At 43.8% G+C, this 10,022-nt stretch overlaps 1 protein-coding gene across 5 annotated transcripts in view; it reads right to left on the reverse strand.

The window, feature by feature from the left end:
* The window catches only part of LOC101932048 (tripartite motif-containing protein 10-like), a 57,797-nt gene extending 48,525 nt beyond the window's left edge, over positions 1–9,272 (reverse strand). For 3 of the 5 annotated variants that reach the window (XR_010592033.1, XR_010592032.1, XM_065564665.1), the window contains exon 1: positions 8,631–9,272. The gene's annotated coding sequence lies outside the window, so the exon portion shown is untranslated. The remainder of the gene's footprint in view (positions 1–8,630) is intronic. The other 2 variants (XM_065564664.1, XM_065564663.1) reach the window with 2 other exon arrangements.
* Between the last annotated feature and the right edge of the window lie 750 nt (positions 9,273–10,022).

Below are 10,022 nucleotides of genomic sequence, written 5' to 3' on the forward strand. Positions count from 1 at the left end.
TGAGGCTGTCTGGAGGTGCTGCCTTCCATGCCTTGCTCATCCACACCTCATTTATTCAACAGGGCAATTGATTAAGAGTGGGGGCGGGGAGAGCTCTTGTTCTACTGCTAGCAAAAAGAATTTTTTCTTCTATCTTATTCTATCCTTAGGGGCTATAATATTATACCAAGGGCAATGCAAAGTTTCTAAATGAGGCTTTGATACAAAGTCCCATGAAAACAGAGGTCACACGTGGGTAGACCCACCACAAGGTTATATGAAGAGGCACAATGTAAAGTCATATGAAAATTATCAGAGATTGATCTACATTGTCCCCCTTTTGACCTCTCAAGAACAATTCTTGAGTGGTCACCATATAAATCTTTTGTATTTGTTGCAAACAAACCAAACAATTATAACCAGGTGAATATAACTAAAACCATTACAATTGACTAAACACCAGATATAACATAAACACAAATGCAAACAATTATAATTATAATAATTGGACTTAAACTAACATTCAGTTGCTAAAATGTTGTAGAATTCCCTATTTTTAACAGTTGTTCTCAGAGGTTTCTGGGGACCTGAAAGATGGGGCCATATAATTATGGGCCAAGGTCTTACAGGTTACGGGGGCCCAAGAATTACCCTTTAGGGCTTGGGGAAATAGAACCAGAGTGCATAGAGGAAAGTGTGGAATTAATAATAATACAAGCAAATGTAACTAACAATACAAATGTATCAAGAACAAAAATCAACAACAAAATGATTATTAGAGAACCTAACAAAACAAAACAAAATAACCCTGATGCACTGGGAACCCAAGTCTTTTGGACACAAGGGGTGATTGATAAGTTGGATGGAGATGGGGGAAGTAGAGAGAGGAAAAGACATTTGCCCTGTCTAGTGTAGTATATCCTCTCGCTCTCTGGACCCAATGCTAACACAGGACACCACCAGAGACAGACACAGAACATGCAACACAGAACACTGAACACAGACTTTGTCATGACACTATAACCATGGTATTTTATAACTCTTCAGCTGGTACCAGCTCTCCTGATGTTCTGGTTCAGAGTCTGAAAGATAGAAGCTTGGAAACAAATTAGCACAGTGCTTCCACCATGGCAGAACCTGCTTAGTCCCTGCCACAGTGTGTTTGGTACTTGGGGCTGCACAAATGCTAATTAAGTGGTGCATTTCTTGTGAGTATAAATCCTCCCTTTCTCTCAGTAAAAGGGCGTTAACACTCCATCTAGAAAAAATTTTCTATTTTAAAATCTCCAGCCATTTTGCCATGGCCTGGAGATCTGAGGCAGAAGCAGGCACTATTGTTAACTGTTTCAATGGCATTTTGGCCCTGGGAGGAGGAATTTACCCAAATATCCCCCTTTCCAATCTCCAGAGGGGTCCCAAAGGTCTGCCCCCTTCTGGGGTCTCAAATGTTTCTTCTCCTGATGTTACTGCTGCTGTAAGATTTGAGAGTGCTGTTTTAACTCTCTGTACCCAACCTGTTTTTAGTTTCTTTATCTGTTGCTTGCCTGGGCCCGATCCTGCTTTTTTTAATAAACAGTTTCTTTCCATGGGCACAAGCCTTGTTCCACTACCAATTTAGCAAGGAGGGTGGGTTTTTTAACTAGCCCCCACCCTTCCTGGTTCCGTTTCTTAAACATTTTCTTCTAAATTGTGAAATTACCACAATATTACTTACAAAAAACAAAACAAAACAAACAAACATAAACCACACTACACTGCCCAAACTCCTATATCCTTCAGAGTTTGGTTTAACAGAACAAGATTTGTATCTTATGTTTTTAACCCACTCTGGGCCAGAGGGAGAGACGCTAAGCCTCCCTCTGTATTACTCGGTCTGCTACCACCGAGGGTTCATACACCAATTATACAAATCCTTCCCCGGATTAGATCCTTCCCCGGATCAGAGTGAGAAACACTAAGTTCTCCTCTTTAGCTCAGTCTTGCTACGGCTGAGGGTGTATGTACCTCTACAACACAATTTAAACCTAAACTCCTATATCCTTCAGAGTTTGGTTAATCCTTCCCCGGATCAGAGTGAGAAACACTAAGTTCTCTTTAGCTCAGTCATGAACACAATTTAAACCTAAACTCCTATATCCTTCAGAGTTTGGTTAATTAACTGAAAGTTTACGCTCTTTTTCCTATAGTGCCAGGCTTGCTAAAGCTGGCGGTGTGCACACCAGTTTTATAATAACTGTGGATTCTATGCTTGCTCCCCCTTTCGCATTCTCCACCAAAATGTTGCACTTAAAGTCCTGCACAGGATCTTTTCAGGGGGAATAAGGCAAAATGCCACATTTATTAGTAATACATGTATTCATGAACACTGTATTATATGCATATAATATATTACACTTACACTCTCACACACACACAAACACACTCCATCTTGTTGTTACCAATTAGTTGCTCCCCTTAACTTCACTGGCCAGGTGAGTTAGATGGGGGAGGGGGTGGAGCCGGGCTTCTGCCGATCCGGATCGATGCTCCCATGTTGACAAGACGAGACCCGGGGTCCTCTGCAAGACACCTCACTTTTATAGCAGCTTTCCTCTTCTGCAAATCTAGACCAGATTCAAACTCTGTGTCTGTGGCCATTGGTCCTTTGTGCTGCTTTCTTTTGAGTGTTGTCCCAACGCTGCAAAGAGGGTGTTTCCAAAAGAAGGTGCTTGCTTCTAACCCCCGAGGCCCTCAGTATGTCTGCTTGTCTTTAATGAGCCCACTTGACACGTTTTATTGTCCTTGGGTCTGGCTCCCAGCCCCTCTCCAACAGTTGAGGCTGTCTGGAGGTGCTGCCTTCCATGCCTTGCTCATCCACACCTCATTTATTCAACAGGGCAATTGATTAAGAGTGGGGGCGGAGAGAGCTCTTGTTCTACTGCTAGCAAAAAGAATTTTTTCTTCTATCTTATTCTATCCTTAGGGGCTATAATATTATACCAAGGGCAATGCAAAGTTTCTAAATGAGGCTTTGATACAAAGTCCCATGAAAACAGAGGTCACACGTGGGTAGACCCACCACAAGGTTATATGAAGAGGCACAATGTAAAGTCATATGAAAATTATCAGAGATTGATCTACACCTATGCTGTTGTAATAAAAGTTCCCTCAGCACCTATGGTTTGAGCTCTCGGTACCTGCTCTGCTGTCTCCCTCCTGGCATCCAGGCTAAGTCCCAGAGTGATTCATAAACACGGGAAAGACGGACATTCGGCTGCCTAAGTCATGGGTGGGGCCATGGGCGGCTTGTGACCCTCTGGCTGGGGGAGGCTAGCCCCAGTCCCACCCCTTCAGGCCAAAGTCCTGCCACTTCTGGCATCCTGGAGCCTCCCCCCTACCCAGCTGCCAATCCCCATCCCAGATTGACTAGTTTCAGAGTAACAGCCGTGTTAGTCTGTATCCGCAAAAAGAAGAACAGGAGTACTTGTGGCACCTTAGAGACTAACAAATTTATTAGAGCATAAGCTTTCGTGGACTACAGCCCACTTCTTCGGATGCATATAGAATGGAACATATATTGAGGAGATATATATACACACATACAGAGAGCATAAACAGGTGGGAGTTGTCTTACCAACTCTGAGAGGCCAATTAATTAAGAGAAAAAAAACTTTTGAAGTGATAATCAAGCTAGCCCAGTACAGACAGTTTGATAATAAGTGTGAGAGTACTTACAAGGGGAGATAGAGTCAATGTTTGTAATGGCTCAGCCATTCCCAGTCCTTATTCAAACCAGAGTTGATTGTGTCTAGTTTGCATATCAATTCTAGCTCAGCAGTCTCTCTTTGGAGTCTGTTTTTGAAGTTTTTCTGTTGTAATATAGCCACCCGCAGGTCTGTCACTGAATGACCAGACAGGTTAAAGTGTTCTCCCACTGGTTTTTGAGTATTTTGATTCCTGATGTCAGATTTGTGTCCATTAATTCTTTTGCGTAGAGACTGTCCGGTTTGGCCAATGTACATGGCAGAGGGGCATTGCTGGCACATGATGGCATATATCACATTGGTAGATGTGCAGGTGAACGAGCCCCTGATGGTATGGCTGATGTGATTAGGTCCTATGATGATGTCACTTGAATAGATATGTGACTCCAAAGAGAGACTGCTGAGCTAGAATTGATATGCAAACTAGACACAATCAACTCCGGTTTGAATAAGGACTGGGAATGGCTGAGCCATTACAAACATTGACTCTATCTCCCCTTGTAAGTATTCTCACACTTATTATCAAACTGTCTGTACTGGGCTAGCTTGATTATCACTTCAAAAGTTTTTTTTCTCTTAATTAATTGACCTCTCAGAGTTGGTAAGACAACTCCCACCTGTTTATGCTCTCTGTATGTGTGTATATATATCTCCTCAATATATGTTCCATTCTATATGCATCCGAAGAAGTGGGCTGTAGTCCACGAAAGCTTATACTCTAATAAATTTGTTAGTCTCTAAGGTGCCACAAGTACTCCTGTTCTTCTTTTTCCAGATTGACTAGTGCCCACAGCAGTCCCCCATATGCTGGGGCAGGCACAGGGCAGGTGGTGGTGCTGCAGCTCCCACCCTGAGCCCTTGGAGCTCAGTGGCTCTGCCGAAGTGGGGCCCTGGGAGGTGGAGTTTGGGCGGGGCCATGCCTGGCAATTTGGGGAAACTCAGCCTCCTCCACCCACCACCAGTGGGTGGGGCCCAGTCTGGTAGCATCCTCTGAGTATGCCTAAAGGATCAGGTCTTGCAGGCAAGTTCACACAAAACACCTGGGGGTAGGGAGGGAGCTAAGAAGAGAGGGAGAGAGGAGAAGCTCCCTCAGAACTTTTATCCCAGGACTTAGAGCACTCCCCTGAGATGTGGGACCCCTCTGCTTCAAGTCCCCACAACTTCAACATGCTGCCTACCCAGCTGTTTTAGAGCACTAATGCAAGCACCAGTTTGTCGACCCAGCCTGGGAGGCTCAGAGCCATGGACTGTGTAGACATACCCCAGGGCCCTTTCTCGCCTCATTCTTTTTTTCTTAAATAGGAGTTTAGGCACCTAATTTGGACTTTGAAGATCATAGTGATTTTGTCAGTGCCTAACTTTTATACATGGTGCTCCAGACCAGAGCCCCCTTCTGCACTACAAACTCCTCATAGAATCGCAAAACCATAGGACCTGAAGGGAACTTGAGAGATTATCTAGTCTAGTCCCCTGCACTCATGGGAGGACTAAGTATTATCTAGACCATGCCTGGCAGGTATTTATCTAACCTGTTCTTAAAAATCTCCAATGAAGGAGATTCCACAACCTCCCTAGGCCATTTATTCCAGTGTTTAACCACCCTGACAGTTAGGAAGTTTTTCCTAATGTTCAACCTAAACCCCCTTGCTGCAATTTAAGCCCTTTGCTTCTTGTCCTAACCTCAGAGGTTAATGAGAACAACTTACCTCCCTCCTCCTTGTAACAACCTTTTTGGTACTTGAAAACTGTTATCATGTCCCCCCTCGGTCTTCTCTTTTCCAGATTAAACAATCTTCCCTCATAATTGGTCATGTTTTCTAGACCTTAAATCATTTTTGTTGCTCTTCTCTGGACTTTTCCCAATTTGTCCTCATCTTTCCTGAAATGTGGCACCCAGAACTGGACTCAATACTCCAGTTGAGGCCTAATCAGCATGCAGTAGAGTGGAAGAATTACTTCTCATGATGTTTGCTTTTTTTGCAACAGTGTTACACTGTTGACTCATATTTAGCTTGTGATCCACTATGACCCCCAGATCCCTTTCCACAGTACTTCTTCCTAAGCAGTCATTTCGAACCCCAGAGCCCGCAACTCCTCCCAACCCGCTCTCCAACCCCCTCGGCCTCAGCCTGGAGGCCCCTCCTACATCCCAAACCTCTCAGCTCTGGCCCCACCACAGAGTCCTCCTGCCCCAGCCTGGAGCCCCCCCCTGCACCCTGAATCCCTTGTTTCTGGCTCCACCCTGGAGCCTACACCCCCAGCCAGAGCTCTTATGCCCTCCTGCACTCCAACCCCCTGATCCAGCCTGTAGAGGGTGGGGGAGAGTGAGCAACGAAGGGAGGGGTGATGGAGTGGTTGGGGGTGGGTCCTCGGAGAAGGGGTGGGCAGGGGTGGAGCCACAGGGAAGGGGGTGGGGCAAGGGTGTTCAGTTTTCTGTGGTTAGAACATTGGCAACCCTAGGTGGGTGGGCTGGGAGACTCCTGCCCCCTCCCATTGCCCAGCTTGGAGCTGCCCCTGACCAAGCTGCTCCTGGGAGCCTCCTGTCTGCTGTGCAGAGCAGGGGATGGGGGTTGATGTCAGGGGTGTCCCCACCCCCTGCTTGTGTACCCAGTCTTTGCTGAGCTGGGGTGGGGGGACAGGCGTCTGCGCTGCTGCCTCAGGGTCAGGAATGGGAGCTGCTGGCCGCTGCTGCTGGACTGAACAAGTCTTCAGACTAGTCAGTGCTCTGCTTAAAGAGACAGCGCGCTGTCTCTCACACTGTCCCTCATGCCCTGTCTCTTTCTCCTCCCACAACACACACTTGTATTGTTTGTGTTGTTGTTGTTACTTCTTGGTACTTCCTGTCGAAATGTGCAGTGCACATATATTCTCTGTAATTTTATTCTTTCAGGGTTGGTTAAGGGTCACAGAGCAGATATTTCAGTGTTTTGACTGGTCTGTGCATTTCATAATTTAATTTTTCTTAAGCTTAAATTTAATTCTTTGTGTAGTGAGTTCTAAAATACCTAACCTGTCCTGGCTGGAGTAATTCTCATTATTACTTTTATTATCAGACTGTGCTTTGTCATTCATTATTTAAGGTGATACAATCACATAACAGTATCCTTCTAGAATGTAAATTTAGCTTGTACTCCCCTTAGCAATGCCAGTTTTTTAAAAAAGAAATTAGCTAAACACATAACTTTAGACACTGTGCAGATGAAGGTTGCATATTTTCAAGTTGTATTTTTAGTTGTATCTGTAAACTAAGTTAAAATTTGTTCAAAATAAATGCCATGCCAAGTCTGATGCTAATAGCAATGATGGAGTCAAATGTTAGTGAGCCATGTACATGATTGTAATCGGCAAAAATAAATGCCAAAATAATTAGAAAAATAAATTCCCCCATTCTTCATAAAAGAGTAAAACCTCTTAATGACATATGTTAAAACTAAGTAAATACGTTTTAGTGAAAAACAATTCACTACAATAGAATAGATAATGGCAGTAATGTAGAGTGTCTGTTAGAAAAAGTAAGCAGATTTTCCTGGTTTTTATTTATCTCTACTAAAGATAGTGTACAAAGTATCAAATTTGTGTTTCTGATACTGTGTTAAATCTCAAGAATTGATGCTTCAAATTTGGGGATTGGGAATATCTTGCTGTATTAACTCCTGATTGTTCTACGTTTACATAGAAACTTAAAATGTGGCTTCAATTGGAGTTTCTATATTTTTTTTAAAATCTTTCTTTGTATAGGAATTAGAGCCAGTGTTCCTGTCAGCTAATTCCTAAATTATTATATGCAAAAAATTCTAGAGTTTTCAAGTGCCTACGCAGCCCCTGGAAACATGGTTAAAGTTGTCTCTCACCCCCAGAAAACTAAAATGGAGCCCCAGTGGCCAGAGAACTACAGAAGGGCCGTGAGCTCTGGCAAGATGCAACCCACTATCAGGGCTGCCAAACCAGTGCCTCATTTCTTCTGGGGCTGAGCTCTGGCACCTCTTTCAATACAAATTAAGCACTGTGGGGAGGCAGTGGGGCCCAGAAGTGATGTGTGGGGGGGGGGGGGGGGGGGAGACCAGGGAGACTGTAGGGACCAGGGAGGAAGTATCAAAATAGAAGTTCACCCAGGGCACCATTTTCCCTAAGGCCAGTCCTGACAATGTTCAACTGCATTTGTGCATCCAGGCCCTTGTGTTTAATGAAATGATCACTCAACCGTTGCAGATTAGGTAACACAGATACAGAAAACCCATGGCAAGTTGAATTCCATGTAGACATGCCCACCTTGTGTAAATACATTGACGATTCTGGCCCCAGTTCAGAAATTAAGTCCCCATCCCTATTCAACAACACACTTAAACAAGTGCTTGACTTCAGGCACATCCTTAATTCCCACTGATTTTAAAATGAGTAAAGGATGCACTTTTCTGTTTCAGTTTGTATATAATTGGGTTTTTTCCCCTGGAAAATATTAGATCAAGAGAATTCAGTGCACCGCCCTCCACCCCAAGAAAAATCAAGGAAATTAGTGACAAGAGGCAGGAAACGATACTAATGGCGGTTGGGTTTGCAGCTGTACGTTTCTTTCAGCGTTCTAAAGAGAGGAAGTTATTTTGTTACAACTTTTCCATGGCCTCCACTGACTGCAGGATCTGGCCCAGTGTTCCTCAATAAAGCACAATAAGAATATAAATGAATTGCTAAGTCAAAGTGGAGTAAAAGTGGCGTTATAGTGCTAGGAAAGTGATCTGAAATGTAGTTTGAATGTATATCATTTTGTACGTCCGTGTAATGTTGTATCTCCTTAAAAAGTAAAACAAATTCTCATAGGATTACCAAATCTTTGTATTATTAACCATCTGTGCAAAAAAATCAAGGGCTGTCATTAGTTCAATGTCTTTTGAGCAGTCAAAGTTCACTTACCTGATTTGAGAAGTTTTATGATCTTTAGGGTGTGGCCTGGCCTTCCAAAATCCTCATCCGGTTATGGATGGTTTATACTCTAAAGATCATTCCGTTGTATCCATTTGCACAGCTATGTCTAGCTGTAAAATAGCTGCAGGGTTGTATTGTAGCCTTTCCTTACAGGCTTTTTAAGAAATCCTTTTTCCTCCAAACTGATAAATGTGGTTTTCTCTTTCAGCTGAGCGCTGCTGAGTTTGAAACTGCAAGTACTAGAGGAAATGAGGGGTTGTCATCATTTCCACTGTTCTGATATGGGCAGAGTAGTCTCCTCTTAAAGAAACAGCCACATTCCTGCTAAAATACAAGTGTCAGACCAGCAGATGAAAATATCCAGGTGCCCCAAATTACCTGAATACAATAATGATTTTGAAGAAACTCTTGTTCTTGTTTTCTTGCGAACTATAGTAAATGTCAGAAATAATAATAATTATTTTACATCTTCTCATCAGAATATAAAATTCTCCTGTGGATAATTAGGAATAGTAATAATAATACCTTTGCATGGCTAACCTGGAGTTTAGAGTGAATGTCATTTTTTAAATGACAGTGTCATCCTGTGGATAATTAGGAACGGGATGAACCATGTCTTAATCCAGAGTCACATTCAGTATGGTGGAGAGAGAGAATCAGAGCGTTATGGGCAGAGCTCAGGCCTGGGGGAGGCTTGGACCATTTCTCACACTCCCCAGCAGCCCTGTTCTAGCTGGGACAGTCCTGGATCCCAGGGAGCTCCTGGGCACCTGACTGATTCCTCAGTTTCACTCCCAGAAACCAATCAGTAGAGAGAAATGGAGGAAAGAGACTGAATCTGCAGGAGGGGGGTTGAGAGGAGGCCGGAAACAGATTTAACCCGCCTGGGAATCCCCCTCCCCCCAGTTGGTCCTCCCTGCCTTGTCCTGGGTGAAGAGGAGAAGATGTGGCATTGGCAGGGCCAATCGTCGGGGTGGGGAAGCAGGAGGGCCATATGGCTTGGGCCTCAAATGTAGACAATTGTTAATTTTTTGGAATTTGATAAGTTTTGCAACTTGCCCAAATGCAATCCTTTCTTCAAATTTCAGAGTAGCAGACGTGTTAGTCTGTATCCGCAAAAAGAACCGTCTAAATTTGTTAGTCTCTAAGGTGCCATAAGTACTCCTGTTCTTTTTTCTTCAAATTAGTTGTTTTGAAATTCCAAGTAACATTCCACAGGATGCTGATAATCATGCTTTCCCTACTCGTCTGCTGACAAAATCTTTTTATTATGGCTAGGGGCCTCAAAAGCTGGAAATGGCCGAGGCCTCTCGGGACCTCTGAGAGGCCTGGGCATTGGGGAGGAGCCGCTCCAGGCCAAAGACGAAGGAGGAGGAGATG

The sequence above is a fragment of the Chrysemys picta genome, chromosome 12, assembly GCF_011386835.1.
Source record: "Chrysemys picta bellii isolate R12L10 chromosome 12, ASM1138683v2, whole genome shotgun sequence".
In the NCBI taxonomy this organism is placed as follows: domain Eukaryota; kingdom Metazoa; phylum Chordata; order Testudines; family Emydidae; genus Chrysemys; species Chrysemys picta.